Consider the following 27,735-nt stretch of genomic DNA (forward strand, 5'->3'; position numbering starts at 1 on the left):
CTAGAAGCACTTGCCTCAGAAATGAGGTTAAGTGTGGAACACAATGTGGAAAAATGCTGACTCCTAAGGCCATTAAACTGTACTTGATTTTTTTTTTTTTTTTTTTTTAAAGATCAATAAAGCCTGACGTAGAGCCAATTTCTGGTAATGCAGTTTGTAAAGTTTTCTCAGATGTTTATCTCAGGGTAACTAAGGCCTGATCCAAACCCATAGGAGTAAATTGCAGCCAGAGGCATAACCAGTTGCTTAAGTGCCCTGGGCAGCAACCATGCACAAAGCAGCATCAGTGACTGCACTGCTGGTGGTGTGGCAGTGGCTGGGTCAGCAGGGCAGCTGTTGCTGTTGTTGTGTCCCCCAACTCCCAGGGTTGTTGCCCTGTTCTCCCCCACATACTGCTGGCATGACTCCCATTGGCTTGAGCTGTGGACCTAAACCTAGCTAGGATCTTAAAGAGTTCTGAGCATCTTCCTTTTAGATTAGTGGTGCCCAACGTTTTGGCCCTGTGGGTCAGGTGAGTGGCATGGGGTCAGTCTGCAGGTTGGATCAGGGCCTGTATGCCAGGATCGGGCCCCACACCAGTCCACATATGCTGGGATTGGGCTTCACACTACCTTGAGCACCTGATCTAGTGTGCAGAGCCATGCCAGGCCGCAGGCTTCCCATGGGTCCAGAAATTTGGCAGCAGGGGAGCAGCTACTGTTCCCTTGCTGCCAAATGTTTGGACGTGTGGGGAGTTCGTGGTTCAGATGACACTGCTCCAGGGGCTGGATCAGGTCTGCGGGGGCTGGGGGATGAGCACCCCTGCTTTAGATCAGTGTTTCTCAACCCCATGGTATGCGTACCCCTGGGGGTACATGAGACACGGGCAGCTGCTTTTTTGTCTTTGCCTGCTCGGGCTGGAAATTCCAGCTGCCACTCCTCCTGCCGTGTCCAGTGTGCTGGGGCTTCTGGTTTTGCTTTTGCTGTGTCAATCGACAAGTTGGTACCAAAGGTTGAGAACCACTGCTTTAGATGACTCATTACCTCTTGGGTTCATATATGCTTCTTTTTGTTAGATGACCTGAGAAGGGGTTGCTTATTTCACAAAGCAATGAAGGACTTATCTGGTAGTTTTATGCCTCAGTTCTATATTATGTGAAATTTCATATGGAGAGAAATGCATTTCAGCCTGTACAAATGTTGAAGTTGTATTTTAAATGAAATATCTTAATTACCACTCAGCATTGCTAAGCTTTTTGCTGGAGTCGGCAACTATCTTGCTGAAAAGTGCCATAATTTGAGGCAGAAATCTAATGCTGGAGATTTTAAACCCATTTCCTTCTTGCTTACCATTCAGGAAAGAAATACTGGCTTAGTATTCAGAAAAAAGAGTTTTTCCTGTTTTTAACTACTGAACAGTTCATTTACTATTAAAGTTCTTGTATCACTGGCTTACAATTTTTATATTAGAAGTAATGTTTCCACTAAGAACAAAATAAGTTGGTCATTGAACATTTATAATATGTACAAAATAGTATTTTCTTCTGAGAATTGTCCGTAGAAATCAAGAAGTTCTTTTTGTGTTGTATTCTGTAGTTTATATGGAGAGGTTGAAAGATAACATGCACTTGACTTTAAGAGCTGTTTGGTGGAACCTTTTAAATTATGTGCTTTGGGACTCGGTGGAGCATAATTTTTTTTTTAATTTACTTTAGAGTCAGTTGTTGAAATCATAATTTGTGTTGCAAGGACATTTTAGGTGCTGCCTTCATGGTGAGTCTGTTTTGGGCCAGGTTATGGAGTTGGGAGCACTGAAAACAATGGAATTCTTTGAAACAGTGACTGGTTCCTTTCTGCATCTCAAAATTGTTGTGTTGTGATCACTGCTTGTTACTCTCATCCCAATTCTCTTGGTATTACCTTGTATTCTCTTGTCTGTGTTACCCACCTCTTATCTTTCATTTTGCATTTGGGTCCTTGGCAGATGTTAATCTAAAGTGTCCATGGGATCTGATCCCTGATCTCAACAATTGAATGTCATACCATACCACACATGGAGGGCAAGATGGGTATCAGGTGTCAGATCCCAGTCATGCTTTTTCAACTTGCCAGTGCATGCAGAACCTGAGATCACAATCCCAGGCTCCGCCTGCACTAACAAACTGAACCTGCAAAAAGCGCAGCCAGCTGCCTGGGAGGCCCTGCTTGGCAAGTTCAAAGCTGTGTATCTGGGAGGCTCAAATGCAGGATTGCCTGTATGTGGCTGTGAGCTTGTTCAGCTAGGCGAATTCTCCCTGCCTGGCATTTGCAGACTCTCAGTCTCCCCCTAGTTAAAGACCCTGGGTTTCCCTCTTCCTCACGCCCACTGGACCAGGGCAGCCTCAAACGTGGAACCAGGCTAGGACTGCCCTACTCTGCTGACAATCAGCTGATTAATGGCATGGCAGCATGTCACACGCTTAATTTAAGGTGTCATGCAGATCAGCCACTAATATGTTCTACGCTGTATGTGGAACATCTTGTGGCTTGCTTGCCATTTTATGGTGCTGTAAGTTAGCTGAATGTGTAGAATGCTGCATGTTGTTTGCACCATACACATCATGTCTGACAGTGGACTTAGAAGAAGCAGTTACTACTTGTACCTTATGTGTTTGCATATTGCTCTGCCCAGTGGGGCCAGATAGCATAACTACTACTATAATTCCAAAAATAACCAATGTTAAAGCATCAGACAAGACTGGCAGGGCTCATTAAAATTGACTCTTTGCACAAAGGTTATTATATACATCTTTTAAAGTAAACTCTATGAAAATTAAAGAGAGCCTGTGCTTGCTATTCAGAATGACATGAGGCTGGTAGGATTTTCATTGCATTCATATTAACACACATAATAGAAAAAAAAGATGAAAAACCTAAGTACAGATAGGTAGAGGAAAAACAAGTAGGTCATCCTCTGGGATAGTGGCCCTAAAGTAAACATCCCTGTGATTTATGACACATAATGCACTTATTTTTATTTGGCCTCTTCAACAGGGAACTTTATCGTTGAAGAGGTTTGATAGTAGCCTGTTTAGTGTGTTTGTAGCCACTTATATTCTCAGCATAAAACCATAGTTTTGGGGCTACTTGTGATTCAGCTGACTTTGTTGTCATTCTTGCTCGCTGCTTTTCACCTCTGTTTTCACCTTCAGTATCTCAGATTGTACAGGACTAGATAAGAATTTTCTGCCTGCTCAGTTTACTCCCATCCTGCTACCAGACTTAAATATGATGGCTTTGTCCTCTCCCTCTAAGTGTATCATCTCCAACCTGATTGAAGCATTTAAAAGATGTGTGCGCATTTTACATAATTGAGAAAGATCTAAAATGAGCGAGACATCAAAGGGAATGAAGCCAGAAACAACTGAGGATTCATTTTTGCAGTACCTGTAAACTTTGCGGTAATGTTAGTTTTGCAGCTCGGTATTCCTCGTGTCACTCCGTTGCAGTAGTAAACAATGAAATGACAGCATGTTTGGAGGATGGAGGGAAATTTTGATAGTGAATGAGGAACTTATTTTAATGGTGTGCTTTAGGATCTGAAGACAATCTACATACTTGTACTCAGCTAACAAATGCTGCCTGTTAGGGGGCTTATAGGTGAGAAGGAAGAATAGGACGTGTCTTATCTCAGCTTGCTATATGTGAAATGCAGAACATGGTTAGAAGGGTTGATGTCTTTGGAAGAAAGCATGAAGAGTTGTCTCCCCACACTTCCTTTGTGACTGTGTGTCTTAGTCTGACTGTGCATCACCTGTGGAAATTAAAATGTCTGTTTTTGAAGCTATAACCTTGTAATGGAAAAGACTTGTTCTAGAGTTAGTCTTTTGTGTCTTCTAAACTGAGTTGGCTCCCCTGCTGTGACTTCAGTAATGCATCATTTCATAAGTTCAGAGGATTTAATGTGTTTCTGGTGAATCTAAGTTGAAGTTAGATGGTTAAAAGGGAAAATGACTACAATGCATTGGATGCAAAAGCTTGCTCCCCCAGCTTATACCCATGCATTGAAAAACATCTTCTCAGCTTCTCTTACCTAGGTGCTGTGTTTGTGCATGAATATTTATAAACATTTTATGAACAAATGTCCCGGAAAAACTGAGACACACAATTACAGTGGTGAGAAATGCAAGTAGTTCTGCTCCTATTTTGTAAGCAGCTAGCTGGTGAGTGTGATACTACAGCAAATGAAAATGTTACTATAGTAAATGCAGCTACAGCAAATGAAACTGTCTTCTGCAGCTCTGCTGAATTATGGCATCACATAAGCCTCTTTTTTCAATTACTTACAACTTTTTTCAAAAAGGAGGGGAGAAAAAACACAAAGAAGATTTTTGCTGAAATTCTTCATGCCAGCCTGTAGTTACTTTTTCGTTTTTAAAGTTTCATAAAAAATCTCCTCAGCTGTAATTTTGAATTCTGTGGACATGGTGATGAAGGAGGTGAGGGGAGAATATTTTTCAGCTGTTAGGATTTTTTTTCAGATGCTCTTCATGCTGTGATAACTCAAATTGCTTTATTTTTTGAAATTTCATATGTGGTATGTATGCAGTTCTGAATGAGGACTTAAATGTCTGCCACGAGAGAGAGAGAGAGAGAGAGATTGGTAGCATAAATAAATTTTACAATAATGTTAAAAACAGTCTTCCAAGTGTACATGTTGTATTCACTTCTTCAATTTCAGAAGTATCCTCCTGGATGCAGTACTCCAAATCTCCACAGGCAGATGATATTTGAAAGACCTACATGTCCATGTGGTAGGAATTTGCTGAAGTGATGCTACCCATTATTTAATCTGATTCTGTGAGGAGACTTTGGAGACTGTCTACACTAGAAAGACTGCCTTTTGGTAATGTGATTACAACATAGTTATCATCTAACACTGCTACAAATATTATTCCAATATGTAGGGTGGATGGAACCTGAATGGACCGATTACTGGTCTATAGTATCATCTGTTCTGTGCAGCAGTGTTAGCAATAGTGTTGGGGGCAGCTGCAATGTAACCAAGTTACCTGAATTGATTGTCTTTTTAGTCTGGTTCTTCTTTCTCTGGGGCCCCCTTTCCCCATTGCACAGCACAGGGTTTTGGGCACCTGCTGCTGGGCAGGGGTGGGGTAGGGAGGGCTTCAGTCACGCTCCCAGGACTGTTCCAGCTTGTGCAGGGCCGGAGCCAGGCATGGCTGAGCAGACACAGATGCAGACAAGAGGCCTGGCACCTGGGTCAGGGCAGGGGGTGGAGGGAAAGTAGGGGGACTTGTCTCAGCCCTGACCTGAGCCAGCAGTGTTGGGATGGGGGTGCTGGGCAGGGGCTCCCCCCTGCCTGTTGGCCAGCTGGTCAGTGCAGCTTCTCTCCCCAGCTCTGCCCTGTCCCCCATGAGTGGCCAGCTGTCAGTGGTGGCAGCGGGGAGGGGAGGGAACAGAGCCTCCGGCCCTGGCCACCCCAGCAGACCTGCCCCAGCACAGTTGGGAGGGGACCCACGTGGTGTGGGATTCCCTCCTCCTGCTGTCTTTTTATGGAGTGCCTCTGTCCCCACTGCCTGGTGTGGGCCTCTCAGGTGACTCGGCGCATCTTGCTGCCTACTGCTGGTTCCAGGCTCTGGCAGGATGTGCTGGGCCTGGGGGGCTTATGCTAGGTGGCAGGCATGAGATTGCTCTGTAGAGGGAAGGATGTGGCCCGACTATGTGGCATGGGCCTCCTGGGGTGTCCTGTGCATCTTGGCAGAAATCCGCACCAGTTGCAGCCAGTGGGATGACTCTGGTGGCCCAGAGGCTTGTGCCAGGTGACGGAGCCTGGTCCTTCCTTCTATGAGGTGCTGCCATCCCCGCCACCTGACGCAGGCCTCCCAGTCCACCTAGTGCAGGTCTCCCAGGACACCTGGTATGTCTTGTCAGCTACTGCTGGTGCTCGGGGCATTGCACCAGGTGGCAGGAACAGAAACACTCTGTAGAAGGAAGGGTCAGGCCTCCTGGTGCCTAGTTCTTCCTTCAGCAGAGCTGGGCCACCCCTGATTGGCTGTCAGGCATGCATCCCCAAGCCCCTGATGTCACTGCAGTTCCTTCTCTGCACCCAGCCCTGGGCTTATAGAGGGGCCCCAGGGGGTCACCATGGCTCACCTGCCAGCTTGGCTGGTGGTGTTGGGGGGGGGGGGGGGGCATGCCATGGTGGTTCACTGTGGGGCTCTCCCAGGAGCCTGGAGCTGGGTGTGGGGGGGTCTGGTAGCTTCGGGAGGGAGGGTGCGGTTTAGGGCATGTGCCTGGCAGCCAATCAGAGATGGCCCCTGCTTGGCTGCCCTTAGCAATCTCCAGTATCCTGGGAAGCGTTTGGGAGCGCTTAATGCCTTCTAGTCTCAGCCAGTGCAGGCATTTGCATGCATCCATCCGCAATGTGAGGTTTCGTTTGTTTGTTTGTTTTTTTCTCCCGATCCAATCTACACATTTTAGTGAAACCTGTGTAAATTGGATCGATTGTGCCTTGGGTCTTTTGAATGTCTGTACTTAGCTCAAGTTTCTGCATGCAGATGCTCAGTAGTCAGTGGTTACTAAAATCACTGGAAATGTTTAATGTTTATTTTGGCAGCAGTGCCTCTGTATGCAAATGTTGGGCCGTACAAACTAAAATTATTTATATCACAAAAATTGCAGGCATTTTTATTTACTCCATACCTGTGGTGTACTTGCATATTTTGGTATTGTTTCTGCTTAATTTTTTCATTAGTGACCTTATTGTACTGAGGCATATATGTTCTAATATTTATGTATTAGCTACATTAAATTATTTAATTAATTTATACCTTAAAAAGCCCCCCAAAAGCTTTCAGTTTAAATAAATGAGGTGGGCAAATAATGAGGGGGGTGGGGGGAAGAGGGGGGAACAGAGGACCTGGAGAGGAAGTGATTTACCCAAGGTCCCAAAATAGTTCAGTAGTAGATATCTGGATGGAACCTAGTCATCCAGGTCTCACCCCAGTGCCCAATACATGGATCATGCTGCCTCACATTTTGAAAGGTGTTGATTTGCGGGGACTTAGGAGCTTCTTGTAACTGTAACTTCCATGGGGGAAGTAGGGACTTTGGACATTAAAATGCAGAAGGGTAGATTAGTTAGAATCATTGGAAGGTTGGGCTGATGAGAAGGATTAGGAAGGACAAGGTATAGAGTTCATGCATTATTACTGAAAGGAAAGAGTAGTGTTTGCATAGAGAGAGAGTCTGCAAGCTGTTTTTAAATACCCAGCCTGTATTGGCAAAATACAGCCAGTGGGCCAGATCCGGCCTAGCAACTGATTGGATCCAGTCCACAGGCAGGCACCTGTCAATTGGTTATATGCAGCCCACAGCACTCCACATGGGGCCAAGGCCCATCTGCTGCCGCCCAGAGCAACCCACACCATGCTCCTGCCCATGCCCGCTGATGGCCCTGACCAGTGCATACAGCTTCTCCACTGGGCTGCTCCTGGTATGGCTGCAGCCTCCTGGGTGTTGCTTGGCTCTCCCTGCCTCCAGCAGGTCCTCCTGCTCCTCCGCTTCCTCCTGCTCCTGCTGTGACACTCCAGGAAGCAGGTAGTGCAGGGAAGAGCGGTGGCCCTGGGAGCATGTGCTGGGCACCACATGCCAGGCAGCTTCTGCCCCTGCACATGGGGCTCCAGTTCCAGCTTGTGGCCACCTTCCACCTACTTTGCCCACCTAGTGCGATAAACAGCCACTTTCAGGTGGCTGAGTGGGTGGAAGGGGTTGGGAGCTGGAGCCCCGCGTGCTGAGTTTCCACCTGGCTGCAGCTTCCTTCTTCCCTGGCTGGCCGTGTGGTGTCTGGCACACCCCCCCACAGCTGCCACCCTTCCCCGCACTACTTGCTGCTTGGAGCAGTGCAGCAGGGGCAGGAGGAGCAGGAGCTATTGAAGGCAGGAGGAGCCGAGCAGTACTGGGCGGATGCAGCAGTAGTGTTGTGCATGCTGCCTGGGCCCAGGGGTGGGTGGGTGCATGTAGGTGTGAGTGGGGTTTGGCCCCATGTCATGTACTGTGGAGGCAGCCGCAGGCTGGATGGTGTGGGGGGAAGGAAGAGAGTGGACTGCGCCTGCACCGTTTGAGAAGGTTCTTCTACGTGTGCCCCCTGCCCCGCTCTCCCTCCCCTGACCTGGCTCCTGGGACCTAGTGTGCAGGCAGACCCCCCCCCTCCCCCCCCCCCCAATAAACAAGAGTAAGATTTTATTTTGAGCTATTATGCAGTCACCTCCTATATACATTACTCAACACCCCCCCCCGATAAATTAGAATAAAAATATTTTTTGAAATAAAATATAATAGATGTTGGATTTTTAGTATGTGATTTGTTTTTTTTTATCTATAATTTGTTAAAATGATACCTTCTGAAAGATTTTTTTATGTATGACCCTCAACAGTTCATCAAAACTCATTAAGTGGCCCTCCAGCCAAAATGATTGCCCACCCCTTTGTTAACCTCTCTTGCTACTCTTTGCTCCACCTTACTAATATGCCTCCAATAGCTCTAGAGTTGATTCTTCCCAATGTTCAGACTGTTTTTAGGTGTTTTGCATCAGCTACATTCTCTACTTTGCACAATTCTCAATAACTCTTATAACTTTTTCTATTTATAAGTAGCTGAAAAAGTCTATAGCTAATAGTTTAACCAAATGGAGTAAAGATAATTTGGATAGAGAAGTGCATGCTCAGGAATGAATACATTATAAGATTTGCATCCTGCTGTCTTCAGCAGGGCTCCTTGCATTTAGGGGAGATGGAGGAAGTGAGGATTGTGTAAATGTGAACAGAATTTGCACAGCAAGATTCTTTTTTTGCACTTACAATACATTTTGATTTAGGTTATTTTACTGTATTTACGTTTTAAATGAGTTCCATACCTGCTTCTATGCTGCAAAACAACTCAAGATTGGTGAGAGGTTTTATATAAATTCAATCACACTAAAATAACAAAAACAAGTCAATAACAATAAAAAAAAAAATCATCCTCTGCTGGGTACCTAGTAGAGCTCATTTCAATGAAAGCATTAATTTAGCAGAGAGGTTTCTTTCTCTGCCATAGAACCCCCAAGGGCAACAGAGAAGAGGAAAAGTACTAACTATGCAACTCTAATGCTGCTGAGGAGGCCAACTGGATGGCAGGAACCCAGAGCACAAGCCTGGTTTCCAAGGTAAAAGGGCCAAAGCCCCTGATTGGTGGTCATTTTAAAGACCAGTCCAAACCCTGTTGAACACAACTGGAAAACTCAAGGCTGTTTCAACAAGGAGTGGATTTGAGTCTGTGACTAATGGTGAGGTAGAAAGACCCTGTTACTCCTGAAAGATGTGGGGAGAACTCCAATGTGGGCTTTTCTTTAAGGAGCAGTGTCCTACAGTTATTTTTTTGTTAAAAATATGAGGACATGGTTTGATAAAAGACGTATTCCAAAAAAACACAGATGGCTTTGGGTGCAGTTGCAAGTCAGTTTGGCTGTTTGATCAGCTGCTGCTGCAGCAACAGCTGCTTTTGTAGCCTCCTACAAAGGCAGCATTTAGGGCTGCTGTCCCAGTCACCCCATCCTCCTTGGTTACATTACTGGTTCTGATGGTCTTGTATTTGGTGAGAGGTTGTATTTCTTCAGATTTGTTATATTCCAGATCCTTTTGATTTGATGTTTTCTTAAAAAAAACCCCAATTATTGGAGTTGTGGAGTGTGACATTGTGAGGCCCAGTAAAAACAACCTAGTGCTTGTATTCCCTTGTATTGTACATGCACCAAATTGTTAGTGTGATAGTAAGTTGTGCAGTGTTTTGTTTTTCCCCCAGGGGTGGTTACAACAATTAGTTGGAAAATGAAATACATGGGGAAAGCATCTGGAAGGTAAGACTTACCAGATGGGTTCCCTGTTGAGATATAATAAGGGGTTTTTGTTTGATGGTTTTTCCTTTTTTCTGTTTTCTTGGGGGACAGAGATAGCAAGCAGAAATTGTTTAATTTCTAATCAATAAAATATTGTATAAAAAGAGACAGATATGTTAAGGCCAGAAGGGTCCCTTCTGTTGTGCCTAGCACAGGCCCTAGAATTTCAGCCAGCAAATTCTGTGTCAGGCTCCATAAATTATAGTTGAACAAGAGTGTATCCTTTAGAAAGAATTCCAGTATTGATTAAAAATTTTCTAGTGATGGATCTACTGCATCTGTGGTATGTTGATCCATTACGCAATTTACCCTTGTCAAAAATTTACATTGCATTTTCGATTTTGAAATACTATTGTTGGAACAACTTAGCTAGGAATGCAGTTAATTCTCCATTACTTGAGGTCTCAAAGTCAAGGTTAGATGCCTTTCTGAAGACATTTACTCTGGCTTGACTAGATGTTAGGGGTTTGCTGGCTGAAATTCTATGGCCCTTAGTATGCAGGAGGTCAGACTAAATCATCCAAGTGATCCCAAATGACCTTTAGAACTTACGAATAATGAATGCGCATGCTATTAGAAACATAACTTTGAGATCAAGGACCCAGCTTGTTGTCCCCTTACTCATCAAAGGACCGGTAAATCCTCATTTCAACAATATAAAACAATAAAAAATAGCTTAATGGTTGGGAAAAGTACATTTTATCAGTAACTGTAAGTATAATGAGATAATCTGCCAAAAAGTCAAAGCCAGCTGTATTCCAGCAAGACCTCATAAAAAGGGAAACCAGCTAATAGATCATACTTAAGCATCTCAGAACAAATCTCAAATTAGTTCTTGAGGTAAAACAAACAACAATTCCATGTACATTATAGTTCTAATTCTTTTTTTCCCCTGAACTTCCTCTGATTACATAGATACTCATTGGCAACCAAAGAATTAGTACTATGGACAAAATTTTATCATCCCTCAAGATTTATAATGGAAGAAAAAAGCCAAAAATTGACATCTTGGCACCATCTTTTTAAGACATCTTCATTGAGACTGACATTTATACCTTTCAGCTAAACTAATTTGTGCTGTATCTGGACATATGCAGATCCATTTTCTCTAAAAGTCTCTCCCATTTCTCCTTTGAACTTCAGCAGTAATCTGATTTTTCAAAAGGGAGCAGAAATCGATAATTGAACTCTTGAGAGCCTGCTCCCTGGATGACTTCAGTGCCCACTCTTTTATACTTCTTTTGTTTAATGCATTAAATTGCAATATAGAATGCTTTTCTGGTGTTTAAATTAATGTGCTTTGTTCATTGTAGTTTCAAGGAGGCTTTCATTGTTGTTAACCATTTTCATCCACCACGTTTTACATGGAAGCAGTTTTGGGGAATATTATGCAGATTACGGGTAACCTTAAGGGTAGGTTGCTGAGAAGAGGCAGAAGCAGGTCTACAGCCCAACTTCTTATTTGCTCACACCTTAAAACATGAAAACAAACCTTTATCCCAAAGTCTTTCTGGCTACATGTGACAGCAGAACCAGATTCTCACCTATACTAGCTTGGGAGACTCGAGAGGTGGGAGGAGGGTGGCACGGAGAATGGCAGCAGGTCTTCTTGCATTTGCTGCGTTCTCCAAATTTCCCTTCAGCCTATGCCCAATATTTATAGATGGCTAGTTTTAATATTCTAATGATTTAGGGTTGGTTTTATTTCAATTTCTTTGTTTCACTGAAACTTTTGAAACAGTGCTGAACCAAATCTCTTGTAGACTTGGATGGTCTCAATTAGTTGGGATTTATATCCTTGGGAAAGAGGGAGGGTTTCTTACATCCTTTCCTTTCCCACTGTCAAATGCTGTTCCTGTTTCTTCTTTACCTTAGTCTATGGTCTTCTCTGACGAGGTTGTTTTTGTTTTTACAAATTATGTAAGCATTTTAACAAAAATGTATCTATTATAGAAAATAACATTTAATACATTTGGTTACATCAATCACTACTTCTGCTATTTAAGATAAAGCTATGATATAGTGTATATGGATTATTTAATGTATGGTCTTCCCCTAGCTCCTTTTAGACCTTGTGCTTTGTTTAATTGTGTTTGGTGGCTTCTTTTACTTGCTGACCAAGTTTAATAGATTTCATAGACATTAGGGCTGGAAGGGACCTTGGAAGATCATCGAGTCCAGCCCCCTGCCCAAAGGGGAGGAAGTCAGCAGGGGTCATAGGATCCCAGCAAGATAGACATCCAAATGTCTCTTGAAGGCTTTCAGGGTAGGTGCTTGAACTACCTCTGGTGGCAGTCTATTCCAAACCTTGGGGGCTCGGACAGTAAACAGGTTCTTCCTTACGTCCAGCCTGAAACGATCACAGAGGAGTTTGTGACCATGCGATCTTCTCATCCCTTGGGGCGCTCTGGTGAACAGACGTTCCCCTAGATCCTGATGAGCACCCTTGATAAACTTACAGGTGATCACCAGATCACCCCTGAGCCTGTGCTTTTCCAGGCTGAAGAGTCCCATAGCTCTTAGCCTCTTGTCATAAGGTTTATTTTCCTGCCCTCTGATCATGTGCATAGCTCTCCTCTGCACTCTCTCAAGCTTCTCCACATCCTTTTTGAATTGTGGAGCCTAAAACTGGATGCACTACTCCAGCTGCAGCCTCACCAGGGCCGAGTACAATGGGAGAATGATGTCCTGGGATTTGCTTGAGAAGCATGCCAGTGTTTTGCTTGCTTTACTAGCCGCAGCATCACATTGAAGGCTCATGTTCATCTTGTGGTCAGTCATGACCCCCAAGTCCCTTTTGTCCATAGTGCTAACCAGCATAGCATTGCTGAGCCTGTAAGGACGCTGCAGGTTTTTCCTCCCAAGGTGGAGAACCTTACATTTTCAGGGTTAAACACCTTCAGGTTCTTGTCTGCCCAATTCCTGAGCCTGTCAAGGTCTGCCTGGATCACCCTCCTGTCCTCAGGTGTGGATGCTTTTACCTCAGAGTTTGGTGTCATTGGCGAACTTGGCCAGTCTGCTTCTGACACCAATGTCTACATCATTAATGAAGATGTTAAATAGTATAGGCCCAAGGACAGAGCCTTGAGGGACCCCACAGGCCACAGCACACCACGACGATTGACTTCTGTCAGCCACCACCTTCTGGGTCCTAGTGCGGAGCTAATTCCCCAGCCAGCGGATTGCGGTGAGGCTAAGGCCGCAGTTGGCCACTTTTGCCAAGAGGTGATCATGGGATACTAAATTGAAGGCTTTTTAAAAGTCAATCTCTTCTCCCTTGTCCAGGTGATAGGTCACCTGGTCATAGAAGGAAATAAGACTGGTCAAGGAAGGCCTACCTGCAACAAACCTGTGCTGGCTATCCCTCAGGATTTTGCCGTTGGCCAGTCTGTTGAGAATGGTCTCTTTGATAATCTTTTCTAGGACCTTCCCCGGGATAGAGGTCAGGCTGATGGACCTGTAGTTCGCTGAATCTACTTTCCTCCCCTTCTTGATGATAGGCACCACATTGGCCTTCTTCCAATCTTCGGGCACTTCACCAGAGCACCAGGAGTTCTCAAAGGTCCGTGCCAGGGGCTGAGCTATGATGCTCTCCAGCTCCTTGACTACCCTTGGGTGTAAGCTGTCAGGGCCAGCTGACTTGAAGGTATCCAGCCTCTCAAGGCGTAGGTTTAGTCCTCTTTGATCCTCCAATTTCCGTCTGGGCTTTTTTTTGAGATCTGAACCAGTGTCCAGGATTTTGCTCTGCTCCACTGGTTGGCCGGCATGCATCCAGGCAGGGTGGTAGGAGCAGCCTCAGCAGCTGGATGGGGAGCAGGGGTTGCAGAGCCAGGGCTTGGGGACTGTCAGGAGGGGTGTGTGATGGGGTGCTGGTGCCTGGCAATACTGGGGTTTGGGTTGGGGCTGGGGCTGTGCCAGGGGCAGGAGGGATGTGGGGAACAGTGCTTACCCCTCCAGTGGGGTAAGGGGGCAGTGGAGCCCTTTGGGGGTGACGGAGAGCTCCATGGCCAGGTTGGAAGCACCAGGGCTGGTGCCCATGCTTGCTGGGGCAGGGCAGCCAAGAGACGCTCCCTTGGGGGGCCATGGCCAGGCTGCCTGGTGCGATACAGGAGGTGCCACAGGCCTCCCTTCCTCTTCCCTCCAGCCTATGCTGGGGCTGGACTCACTGTGCCACTGCCTGCACGAACTGAAGTTGCTGTGCTCTGACCTGGCCAGGACGGGCAGCTGGGGGCCCCCGCTGGCAGGGCTAGGGGGTGTAGGGGGCTGTGGGTTGAGGATGAGGGGGACTGGAAGGCCTGGGGGCTGTGGCTTGGGAGTGAGGGGCAGCAGCAGGGGTGGGGGGCTGTGGGTTGGGAGTGAGGTGTCCCCATGACAGGTGTCCTCTGTTTTGGAACTGGAAATATGGTAACCCTAACCAAGTAAGTTGTCACATTTAGAGAGGTTCATACTACGGTCACTCAGAAGCAGGCTTTGCACCTTCTGCTTAGCAACAGTTCTGCAGTTTATCCTAGGTCCCTTGAAAATGGCCAAGGCTGGTGGCAGAAGTAGAAGGGTTTTTAATCTCCCTAATCTTATTTCACAGTCTTGATTCCTTGTGAAGGAATGCAACTCTTTCCATTTCATGAATCCAGGTCTTAGTCAGACTTCTGCCCCATGTGAAGCTCATGGTTTAATGAAGAATAGAACATGCTCCAATCACAGGAGCACAGTACAGGCAGCATCTGTTGTTGCCTTCAAAAGATTTAAGAGGAGGTAAAATGAAAATCAGGACAAACTTCCATAGACGCCTTCCCTAGGTGAAGCTTTTGGAATGCTCTCCTATGCTGGTTCCTTTCCCTGTCTCCTCCACAGAATTTATTCCTGACAATGACACTATCTGATTCCACTTGCAAGAATCTAATCTTTTTGTTATTCCAGATGTTAAATCATAGAGTTACCTTTGACTGGTACTCTGCTATGGAGAGGCATTTGGAGATGTGTTTTGCAATACTGGAATCCTGAATTAAAGGATAACTAAATTTAACAGTTGAAAGTGATCAGTGATTGTAACTCTTTGTTAGCTGTGCATATAGAGGGAAAAGACAGTGGTATGTGGTTGTGTTGATTTTTTTTTAACTTTAAAGAGAATAGCTCAACTGTGAGGTAGATGTACAACTCTGGAACACAGTCAGATGTTTAGGGGATACATCTTCAGGTAGAAGTGCCATCTCATTTTCAGGACTGGTGTGCAACTTCACAAGTCTTGCCCAAGACATGTTAGGAATGGCTAAACTCATGAGACGTAACACATTTACTAGTTTACCTAGTAAAAGGGATCCTTGAACTTCAGGCACCTAACAATCGAAGTGTGTGTGGGGAAAACCATAGTTTAGATGATTTAGTTTTTCATGGTATACGGTCAAATCCTCAGCTAGTATAAATTTTGCCTGTGGGCCTCTGTAGAGACCCAATCAGCAACTTCTTAAAACATTTATTTGCTGAATTTGGTTTAAAAACACTGATCCAGACACGCCTTGCTAATTCAAGAGTGGACAGACGGTGAGTAGACTGTTGGATTAATGCTTGGCCAGCGTGCTTTCCTTGCCAAGTATTGTTTTTTTGAACCATTAATTGGAGCTGTCAGCATGCACATTGAAGTAATAACATTTATGTTATATGTAGAACTAATTTACAAATCAGTAATTAGCCACAGGTTCAAAAGTTCTAATCCCTAGAGGATTGGAAAAGGAGCAGGAATTTGTTTGGAAATCTGCTGGTGGCCAACTTCCCCTTATCAACTCCGTGTCCCTTTTAACTTACGAGTTTATGTACGGAGAAAATTTAGTATCTTAGGCTCCAGGCAGATGTTACATTTGAAGTGTGATTAATGTGGTAATGGAGCTATAAGTTGTAACATGGTGCATGGTCAAGCAATTTATCACCTGATAAAAAGCCACAAAAATGGCCATCCAATCATAAAGATGTTACTTGTAAAATGTAGAATACCTTTGCAGCTTATTTGTATTGCAATTTAATTTGAACATATGGCATGTTACATAGGCTCCTAACATGCATTATATTTATTGTGTGATTAACTGGTTAATTGCACAATAAATTTAGATATTCTACACATGAAAAGTAATTATCGCATGATAAAAAAGGCCAACCTGCCACAAAGATGTTGCTTGAAAAACGTAGAATTTTTTTTGTTACCTGGTTCCTATCAAGCTTTCATATGAACATGTGGCATGTCATACACAGGGTGACAGGGTTTGGCCAGGTCCTTCAGCACTCTAGAGTAGACTACTACCCTCCCCCCAACCCCTTTTCTGCAAGGGGACTCTCTGGTTAAAAACAAGACAACTAGCCCAGCGTGAGACATGTTGGATCAGTCTTTCACTTGCACCATGACAGGTGTGACCCAGCCTTTTATACACTAGGCTAAAATGGCAAGTAACTCAATTTAGCTGGAATTGTTCCAAGGCAAATTGTTACTTTTAAATAATTCACAGATACTGAATATGGGACATTGTTTTTAAGGTGTGTATTTGGTGCAGCCCAAAACACACTGTTGGGAATAAAAATGGTTGTCTGTTTTTAGCCTCTGTGACTCATGCTGAACTGTTGCTCCAGGATACCTCTGCAGGAGGTGTCATTACTCCCTGCCCCACCTCCCTTTCTCTAGGCAGCCTTCAAAGGTCCTTTTTTGGGGACCCATTAGCACCTTTTCTCTATGAGATGCAGAGTGTAAACTTGCCTTAAATTACAGGGTAGTAATTTCAGGGGTGTAGGTTGTAGCTGTGTTGGTCTAAGGACATAGGCAGACAAGGTTCTTTGGGTAAATTTGATATCTTTTATTAGACCAACTCAAATAGTTAGAAAAATTCTTCTTAGCAACTTTTAGGCACAAACACCCTTCCTCAGGCTGAGGTAGCATCTGCAGATGGTCTGCAGTCAGAGGCCAGTAGGTATGGAAAAAACCTAGTCAGTTAAAATGTAAATTGAAGTGGTCAGTAGGTGAGAGACAGGTGGGGGTGGGGGAAGGGGAATGAATGGTAGCTGTAGTCAAAGGATGGGAGACAGGAGGGTGGAGAAGGGAATGAGAACAGCTGGTAAAAAGTGGAGGGTTTACCTGGGGAGCCAGATGTGTCATAAATACAATGTCTATATTTAGTCCAGGATTTTTGTATCCAGTAGGTTGATGAAGTGAAGTTCAGAGGCTTGTCTGTGAAAGGTATTTTGTAAATCCCCTTTGAGGATTAGAACTGAGAGATTGGGAAAAGAGTGGTTTTCTTGTGAGAAATGTGCCCCCACAGGTAATTGAGTATTCTTGTCTTTGTCAGTGTGCATTCTTTCTAGTACGCAGTTGTTGTTTGGTTTCTCCTCATATTTTCCATCAGCGCATTTGGTGCATTGAATGAGAGATGCTACATTTCCGGAGATGCTGCTGTAAGATCTAGAAATGCTGATGTTGTGGGGGGTTTTAGTTGTGAGGGTGATGGAAATGTGTTGGCAGATTTTACATTTTACATTTCTTGTCATGGCATGGTCTGAATCCATTTGGTGTGGTTTGGGCCATAGGAAATTTGCTTCTGGTGATGAGGTTGGTGAGGTTTGGTGCTTGTTTAAAGGATAGGATGTGTGGTTCTGGGAAGATGTCTTTGAGATTTGGGTCTCCTTCTAGTATGAGTGGCAGTTGTTTGAAGATTTTATATATAGGTTCTAGGGAGGGATCATATGTCATAACCAGGGGTGTGTGATTCATGGGTTTTTTTCTTCTGTATTGCAGCAGTTCTTCATGTGGTATCTGGGTGGCTCTTTCAAAAGTACAATTTATCTCCCTGGAGGAGTGTCCTTGTTGAGTGAAGGCCCTTCTGAGATTTGTGAGGTGGTGATCACGGGTGTTCTCAGTGCAAATTTGGTGGTATCTGAGGGCTTGGCTGTATATTACAGTTTTCTTGGTGTTTTTAGGGTAATTGCTGTTTCTGTGCAGATATATATGTTGGTCCGTGGGTTTCTTGTATATGGTGGTCTGTACTGTACCATTCTGGATAGTGACCATCATGTCTAAAAAGTGAATATTAGTGTTGGAGTATTCCAGAGAGAGTCTGATGGAGGGGTGCTGCATGTTGAGTTTCTGATGGAAATCAATCGGAGAATATACGTTTTCAGTCCAAATGATGAAGATGTCATCAATATATCTCAAGTATAGCAAGGGTTTGATGGTGTGATCGTTGAAGAATTTTTCTTTCAGATGGCTCATGAAAAGGTTGGCATGCTGTGGGGCCATTTTGGTGCCCATAGCTGTGCTTATGGTCTGGAGAAAGTGTTGATTATTGAAAGTGAAGTTGTGTGTGAGGGTGAAGTGTATAAGTTCAGTGATATCTTTGGGGCTGCACTCTGAGTTGCAATCTTGTTCTTGCAGATATGGTATTCAAGCTTGCCTTGCATACCATCCTGGCGTGGGATGTTTGTATTTAAGCTGGTAACATCCATAGTGGCTACTAGGGGGATGTTGCTGGGAAGGTGGTCTGCGTTTTTAAGTTTTCATAGAAAATCTGTTGTGTCTTGGACAGAGCTTGCGTTTGGGTGACAAGAGGTTTTAGGATTGATTCAGTGAAACCTGGTATTTCCCCAGTTTGGGTTTCATAGTTGGATATGATAAGTCTGCCAGGGTTCCTTTCTTTGTGGATTTTAAGGAGCATGTAAAAAGTCCCTGGGTTGGGTAGTGAGGCAATCAAGGTCTGTAGCTTTTCTTGTAGTTGTGGTGGAAACGATTTGATGGTAGCTTTGAGTTCCAAGGTGAAAAGGGGAGGAGGATCTGCCTCTAGTTTTTTGTAGTAGGGGATGTCAGAGAGTTGTCTGTTTGTTGGCTTCTTTTATGTAGTCTTCATGATTCAGGATAATTATAGCTCCTCCTTAATCAGCTGGTTTTATTACTATTTGGTAGTTTGATCTTAGGGATTCTATGGCCCTTCTCTCTGAGAGGGAGAGTTGTTATGGTGGCACGTATTGTTGATTTTATTGTTCATTCTTTCTCTGAAGCAGTCAATATAGCGGTTAAAGGTTTGGATTTCATCCGCTGAGGTTCCAATCTGATTTTTTTGGGGAGGGGGGAGGGGGAGTGAGGGGAATGATCGTTTCCTCAATGTTGTCAAAGGTCAAAGTGTTGTTGGAAATGGATTCATTTTGGTTATGGAAATATTCCTTGAGGCGGAGGCATTGGAAGAATTCTTCTAGTTCTCCACATTTGAAGTAGTTTATTTAGGGTGTTTTTTGGGGCAGAAATTCAGGCCTTTAGAGAGGACAGATTTTTTGGCTTTGGTAAGTGTGTGCATAGAGAGAGTGATATTTGAAGGTTGGTTGCTTCTTTCACTTGCATCGAGTTTGAGGTTGGAATGTTGTATGATGTTGGTGTTATTTCAGTGAAGGCTATTTTGTGGTTGGGAATGTTGTTCCTGGAGTAAATGGTTCCATTTCTTCTTTTTATGTTGAATGGATGTTGTAGAAAATCTTTGGTAGTCTCTTTAACTTCAGTAGTAATTTAAGAGAAGGGGAGAGAATTTGTTTGGAATTCTGCTGGTGAGGATAAAATGGGGAAAGAGGAAAAGCACATACACAAAAGCATCTCATAAGGTGTTCTGGAAGACTTCAAGCAGTGCCTTTTCCCCCCTTCTCAGGGATCTCCCTTGCTCAGCATAAGGGTTTAGGGGAGCAGCTCCTTCACCAAACAGGGTTGTGGGAGGGGGCTTGACTGTACCTGCCATTGGCCTTCTAGCTCCCCTTGCTGATGGGTGATGTTCCCAGGGCACTCTTTTCCCTTCTCTGGATAGCTTTCCCTGCGAATGTGAAGCAGTTTACAATACCATCGACCAGGGACCTCAAACATAACTTCCTGGAGATAGATTTCATAAAAGATATTTATATACTTGTAAATTCACTATGGAGAGGAAGGGTGGTCTTTCTGGTCAAGAAGGAAGAAGGTTGTCCAGTATGGAAATGTTCCTTACAGTGCATGTATTTGTTTGAACTGATGTATTTAGAGGATTCCACATTTCTGTGCTGCCAGAGTCTCTTAAATATTATAAATGAGGGATTAAATTACATGTATTTAAAAAAAAAATGGTTAGAAATGCAAAGTTAGGAGCTTGTGCTGTCAAGTGGCAAACTAAATATGTTAAATGGTTCTATCTGGCTGATTGAAGCCCTCTCCTTCTGGAGGAGCTTTCATTATTTGTAATTTACTTGGACTGCAGAGACTTTGCAAAGCTACAGTTTTAAAAGATGTTACGTTTGTGTCTAGCTGAAATTTGAAGGCAAGTTGAGGAGGTTGTTGGTATTTATTTTAGAGCTAAATTACCTTCAAATTATAGTTATTCTGGATTTGTGATGATTTGTGGATTGTGTCCCCTCAGATCCACCAGTCAGGAATGTAGGTAGTAGCAGCATATACCCCAAAAGTGTCGGGCAACACCACCAATGTACATGGCTAAATGTTCTGTTGACAGAGGCTGGATGGTTCATAATTTTTCTCGAAATTTCTTTAACTCGAGTGTATTTATTTACTTGTTTTATTAACTGTAAGGATTGCTGGAAAGAAAGCTGTCAAAAAGAGTTTGAGAAATTAGTTTTTGTATTGTGGGAATAAGTGCTGTATTTTATCAGTCTGAGTTGCCAGGTGTTTGGGTGGATAGTATATTTTCCTTAACTTTCCACTGTGAAATGTTACTAATATCATTTTTTCAGAAACTTACTCAGACAAAATAGTGGGCTTTGGTTGGTTGTTTGTTTCTTCCTTCATTGGCTACATAGCTGTCATCCCCATTAAGATCCTGGCCATACATAGTTTACAAGCAGAAAGTATGACTGGCAGACCTTTCCTCTCTCAAGTTTTTGTGTGTTGAAATGTGCTTATGTTGTATCCATCTCCTTATCTAATCTTGTGCTTTTCTGTAGTGCTTGTCACTGTAATATCTAAGCACTTTTTAAGCAAACTACACTAACATGGTAAAATCTCTGAGATACTTCATGCAGTCTTGTCTCTCTGCTTAGACTCTCTACATCAGTGCTAATGGTCTAGCAGCGTACTCAACTGGTGATCAGACTCTGGATCAGTAGGGACCTACTTAATTCATGATTTTGTGGAAAATGCAAACTCTGCAATTGTCTGCAAAACCAACTAAAAAAATAATAAGAGGCTAGCTCCCCAGTGGGAGCTGGTTGACCTTGCTGCCTCAGTCTACCTGGGAGGGGAAGGCAGGGTGGGACAAAGGGTAGTCGGCAGCCAAGGTGGCAGCTGTCCCTTCTTTCCCTCCTCCCCCCAGGACCTTTCTGCTAATCAGTGGCGAGGGGCAGGGCTGTTGGAAAATGCCCATGAAATTGGTTCTGTGCCACAATCAAGCCATGAAAATTCCTTTGTTTGGCTACACGTTAAGTAGGTCCCTACCGATCAGTCTAGTCTCTTAGCATGTTTAACAGCTCTTTTCCATCAAATGAGATTTCTTTAGATAAAGCTCTTGAATTGTTTGCTCTTTTGAAGCTGCATTGTGTCCAAGGAATCCAGTTGTCAAAGTGTATCAAGATCTAGAATGAAATATGGTAACTGATATAGCACGGTCTGACCCAGCAATGGCTCTTATGCACAGGATCAAGACCTGAGGCAACAATGGAAGTGGGCTTCGAGTCAGGGAAAGGATTGAAACACAAGGAAAATGTATTCACAGTAGCCAAGTCTGTTGAAGAGATGGATTGTCAAGTTGGAGCCTCCAAAACTGCTTCCATTTTCTTCCTTAGTTATAGATAATGACACTAATCCGGTCTGGAGGTGACTGGTATGTGGATCACTGTGGTCAGAATCTTGTTGAGAAAAAAGACCTGAAATTTCCTAGCAGGCTAAAAGAAATATTTTTTTTCACCATTCATGCTTCTAAATGCTCTAGCCTTACTGATGAGTTGAATGGGGCTCAGGAGCTCTGTACCTCTGAACTGGGAACAAATTCCTTTGATGGCATATGGTAGTCTCACTTTCACTTTGAAGAGCATCCTACTGCTGAAGAGCATCATGTCATTCTTGGCTGCTTTGAGTTTGAGCCACGTGCTCTTCATCCGAGTGCTTATCCAGTAGGCCCACGGGAGCTTTTGGAGATGGTGTCAGCACAGAGGGTGACTTACACCTGGGTGCTAGCTGCATATCATTGGAACTGCAGAATCTTACTGTTTCTCCAAGTGTTCTTACATAGATAAGGAAGATGGGAGTAGAAAAGGGCAGATTCTTGTGAGGTGTCTGACAGTCAACCACTGCACTTCAGGATTTTGTCACAGCTGTTGTTCAGCTGCCCCTTGTTGGATATTTACTAATCCACTGTTTGGACATACATACTGAGACTGTGTTGTTTTAAACTCTTCTTTGTCACTGGTTAGCCTCCAGTTATTGTTACTGCTCTCTCTGGCCCTCTTAGAGAAAACTGTCTGTCTGGTACCCCTTTGGGAAGAGGGACCCTGTGCCTCAAGCCAGTTACTCTGGGTTTCAAGATTATTGTTGAACCTCCCTTTCTTTTCCAATACCTTTCATCTTGTGCACATTCAGGTTTGTAGTTTACCCATTCAGGAACACATTATGAGTGACTCATTGCTTGGTCAGCACCCATCTGGAGTCCAGACTTGAAAAACTATGTTGCTCTGGGAATAGCCAGCTCTTTGTCCCAAGGTTTCTTCCATATGAATGGATGGTCCTCAGGGTTTAATGATCTTCTGTATTTAGCTTTCTGGAAGGATTTCTCCTGACACATCTTAGCTGTCCCAGCTCAATATGGAGACTCCAGAGCCACTGTAAAGGAACAAAACATTTTTTATGATCAAATAGTGCTTGGGGAAATCAAATAGAATCTGTTAGTTTGACATTGATACTAGAGTGTCCATGGTATCAAACAGATGTTATATATAGATTGTAATTGGGCAAGTCCCCATATCTGTCACAATGATGTTGGGAGCTGTTCGAGTGCTGAGCTATTTACTCTGTGGCTGTATTGTAGAAAAAGATGAGCGTCATGTGAATAATTGGATTAAAAGCTGCAGAGAGCTAGAGTAGTAAGGATAATGAAATCTGGCCTCTATCCATTGTCCTAAGTGCACTAGAGCTTTCTGTGTGCTCTATTTCAGTGCCTGTACAGTATTCTGGATATTGGTAATTGGCATGTGGAGCTTCATTGTTGCTACTTCTTTAAGACTTTGTCTTGAAGGCGAGGTGGAAGGCAGGTTAATTGCTGAAGAGATTTTTTTTCATCCAGTGCTGGCTTTTTGAAGCTAAAGCAAACTCTTTTCATTGTTTTCCAGTGAATATCAGTTGCATCCTTCTTGAACAAGCTTGAGACTTGTTTTCTCTTTTAGTTTTATTGCAGCTTGTAGGATGATGGAGTTTCTTCTGCTTGGGCTCCTTTGGGAAAGCTACCTATTTTTGATCCTTTAAAGGATAGTAATAGCAGGCAGCTAAATAAATTAATATTTACTTTTGTTCTCCACGGGTTGACAATATAAAGGACCATGTTTCAGTTAAACTTGAACCTTCAGATGTTAAGAAATGGGAGAACTGTAATTGTCCATGCAGGTGCAGTTGAGCCCCCATGTGTATGTGCATTTTAATTAAAACTGGTTGAAATCAGAAGCTTCATTCTATGGGCAATACCAATGTTATTTATTTATTTTTAAATTTTTAAATTTGTCTTTACCCCAACTTTCAATGAAAAGTCAAAGATATCAAAAGCTTTCATGGAGCAGAGTTGGAAATGCTGAAATGTTTTATTTTGAGGTTTTATCAGTGTGTAAGTAGAAATGTTTCTTTTTCAGTCTTCAAGGTTTTTTTGGTGTCAGCATAACAGGATTTTTGTGAAATCTACATGGAGATGTTGAACAGATGTTGGACAAACCAACTACATACACTTGAAGGAGATGTTGGACAGACTTTCAGGCATGAAGTATTCTTCTTCAGGCATCCCAAACAGACCCTTGACTGATATGGTTCCTAGATGATCATACCTACAACACTCCAGCTGTATTGCAATAGCTTGCAAGAGTTGAGGGAGGTCATTAACTGTGTTAGTTTGCAGGCTGGGAAGAAGGCAGGGTAGAGTTGTAATCTACCTGCTTCAGGCCCCCATTCTCTTCTGGTGGCTGGAACCCTCAGTTAAGCTGCATTTTTCATAAAGCCCTGTAGACATGTGGATCTCCTGAGGCACCAGTGTGATTTATCTGGAGACGAGTTTGCAGAGCACTCTGAGGTGTAGTTCATCCAAGGACGCTAGCTAACAGAAAATGAGGTCATGAGTCATCCAAATGACAGTTCCCATAAGTTGCTGTTGCAGAAGGACAAAGATTAATAATACACAAGCTTGAAATTGAATATTTCGGTTAAGTCTTGCAGACTGAAACATTCTGATTTGGTTCCGTCCATTTCACCCCCAAATAAATTGGTTTGTTTAGGAATTTTTTTTGTCTTTTGGAGACTTGAATGGCAGCACTCTTTACTGCTACCACCTTTCAAGTGCCTGTTCCAAGGCATGGAGAGAGGAGATTTTTTTTAAGCAAAACACAGGAGTGATTGTGAAACACATCCCCCCCTAACCCCCATTCTAAGAAATGGTTGAAATATTTTTTATTAAAAAAACAAAAATAAAGGCAAAACCTACAATTCCATAGAAATTCAACCTGAAAGAAGTAAAATTTCATTAAAAACAGTTGGAGTTCAGCAAAGTTACAAATCATCGTAAGCAGGACCTTATCATACGAAGTGTTGTGCAGCATTTATTGTAAGAGTCACTACAGTTACTGCCTTTAAAAAAGAAAATAGAAAAAAAAAGAGCATTGTGTCTCTCTCCTCTGTGGAAACTGTGTTGGATTCATTACCTTCCCCATGTCCTTCTGTTAGACTGTCTTTCTTTAAGTTTTTGTCTAGAAGACTAATTGATCCTGATTGATCAGCAACATCCGATTTCAGAACATTTCTCTAGGTTTGGTACGTTAGTGGAATTTCTCTTTCTACTAATTGTACTGGGCAGTCTAAATTAACTGTGGCAGTATACAATGTACATTATTAGCACAGGGAAAAGCTAATCCAATGACTCTTATATGGTGTGTTGTTACTGCCATCAGGTTTAAAATAAGATGATCTCATAACTAAGCCAAAGGCTTTTTTGGGGTGGAATGGAAATAACAAATCAAAACGTAAACGCAGGCTATTTAGGGTGGGTTAGAGTGCATGCTATTATTTGCCTTGATCTACAGGGCTATGTTTTGAGAGCCGAGCAATTTGAGTGTTGCAGTGAGATGCTCACTGTAGGGTTTTGTGTGTTCTTTGAATGGATATGCATGAAAATGAGAGGATTTTCTCAGAGAGTAAAGGTGAGTTTTTGTGCTTTTTATATTGCCTTCCTATCAGATGGGAATGCAGCAGCTTGCTGAATGCTTCCTGAAAGATGCTGATTCTCATGTTACAGATTTCTTGATGGATGTTTCTGAAAATTTTCAGTTATGTAGTCTTTACCAAAATGGTGGATTTTTGTTTGTTTGTTTGTTTTTTTTATAATGAGCCAACTAACTTGCTAGTTATGTCTGTAAAACCTAACACGTGCAAACCACAGGAAGGTTTTATTTTGAAGTAGCCAATTAAGGTCAACATGATATCTCCCAATGAGGGTTCACCTTGCCTATTTAGGACAAGGTAAACTGCAGAGGCTTCTCTTTATTAAGATTTTACAGTTAACAAGAGTTAGTTATTTGCTGCAAAAGCATACCTTTCTGGTTCATTAAAAAGAAACCCTAAATGACTAAAAAGCATCAGGAGTGTTTTGTATTCCTAAGTCATGTAGGAGCTTTTGAATACTCTGTTAGTAGGATCTCAGCCCTCCCTTTTGTAAGGGCTTAATGATTTGAAGGATGTACTGTGATAGTTTCCTTCACTCTCATCCTCCCAGTAGGTCAGGAGATAAGTTTTATGCCCTTTGCCTGCCTCCTAATATCTATCGGGATGGCACCAAACAGCAAACTGTTGTTAGTGTGCGTGCCCTTCTCATTCTGGAAATCAGTCACCTTCATTTCACAACAATTGTACAGGGTTCCTTTTCAGACCTTGTCTCCTTCAGTTCTAAATGGAAAATATAACCTTAAATGTTGTAAAAGCTTGACTTTAAACCTTAAGGCTAGTAGAGCTGTGTAGAAATTGTGTATTTTTCTCAGGGTTATTTATTTGAAAGGGAAGAGAAAAACCTCCAAACCCTAGAGTATATGAAGCCCAAATATTTCAGCACTAAAGACCATGAAAGTAAAATTGGCTTAATTGATTTTCATTGCTCAACCCAATAGAAAGGGAAAAAAGGAAACAATGTAAGTAGTGACAAGAAAAAATGGTTTTTTAAAATTCTCACTTCTGCTAATCTAAGGCTGATTGATAACCTAAGTAAATTTGTCTGCAATGTATAATTAAGTCAACGAACAACCTTTTAGATAAAAAGGTCAGTGATAATGCTGATTCTATTGTTGTGCTCTTGTCAGTTATTGAATTACGTGTAGAGAAATCATTCTCTTAAAAAGGAAGGAAGAAAAGCCACAGTCGTGTGTATTATTTAATATTTAATCCATCCTATTTATTGACATCCAGCTTTTACTGTGACTGAGCTAACTGTACCTTTTTTTCCCTTCTTTCTGGCCTGTGCCCCCCCCACAGGTGTGATATCTTCCTGTCTCTACTTCTGGGGTAGAGTGCTGAAATGTTCTCATCTTACACTGGGCCTTGGGGCTGCAGTTTTCTTTGGGCACTTACACGTGCAGGGAGCCTACTCCGATGTGCTGGAAATCCAGCGCATTGGAGCAGACTCTATTAATCCAGTCTGTTGGAGCACATAAATTGACATGCCCTGACAGCCTTGTGCATCACGTGTATCAGCGGTGCAACACACTTCTGCAATGAGAAAATGGCGGCGGTGTGCTTTGAACTAAAACATGTTTGATGCGCTTAAGTTCAAAGCATACCACTGCCATTTTCCTAGCACAGAGGCACACTGCGCTGCTGATGCATGCAGTGCATGGGTGCTTTTAATTAGCACGGCTTGCTAATTAAAAGCACCTGGTACCACATGGACGGCACATGTAAAACACCCTTTTTGTCTTATCTACTACACTAGTAGATCCAAATGAATTCTAACATCTGCATTGCTTTCTTCCAGGAGTTGCTGACTAGTGGGGTATAGCGTGACTTCTTAAACAGCTAACCTAACAGTCTATGCCCACATCTATCTATCTTACAGTTTATCATTACAAGTGTAACTTAAGCAGCCTAATTTCTTTATATACCCCATATATGTCTATGTTAGCCTAAATTCCTGCCATAGCCACTGCGTAAATTCTGAGATTAGTCACTCCCTTCTCTTCTGAGAGTTCTGAGAAAAATGGCTGAAGATTTTCTGATATCCTTGTATTCCTGGGTTTTTTTTCCTTTGCTAATGTTTACAGCTTTTCTTGAGACTACTTTCCTTTACAACCCTGTGTTTACCAAACAAACGGTCACACTGCAGGCATCCCCAATAGCTATATTGACATATCAAATATATTGATAAGTCAGTGCAGGGGAGCTCCAAGTCTGTAAACTATGTTTTAAAGGATGTCCCAAATAAACATTGTGCTGATTTACTGTAGCCCAGTGATTTTTTTCTTATTCGCAGACCCCTAAAAATTTTTGAATGGAGGCACAGACCCCTTTGGAAATCTATTGTGTATATAGCAAACATAAGTTGATAATTGCTGACAAACTGTTGTATTAAAATATAAATAATATCACCATTGACAATAACAGTAA

At 42.9% G+C, this 27,735-nt stretch overlaps 1 protein-coding gene across 1 annotated transcript in view; it reads left to right on the forward strand.

Annotated features, from left to right (window-relative positions):
- LARGE1 (LARGE xylosyl- and glucuronyltransferase 1) overlaps positions 1–27,735 on the forward strand; it is a 424,798-nt gene that overhangs the window by 19,912 nt on the left and 377,151 nt on the right. The window lies entirely within an intron of this gene.

This window comes from Alligator mississippiensis, chromosome 4, assembly GCF_030867095.1.
Source record: "Alligator mississippiensis isolate rAllMis1 chromosome 4, rAllMis1, whole genome shotgun sequence".
NCBI classification, from domain to species: Eukaryota; Metazoa; Chordata; order Crocodylia; family Alligatoridae; genus Alligator; species Alligator mississippiensis.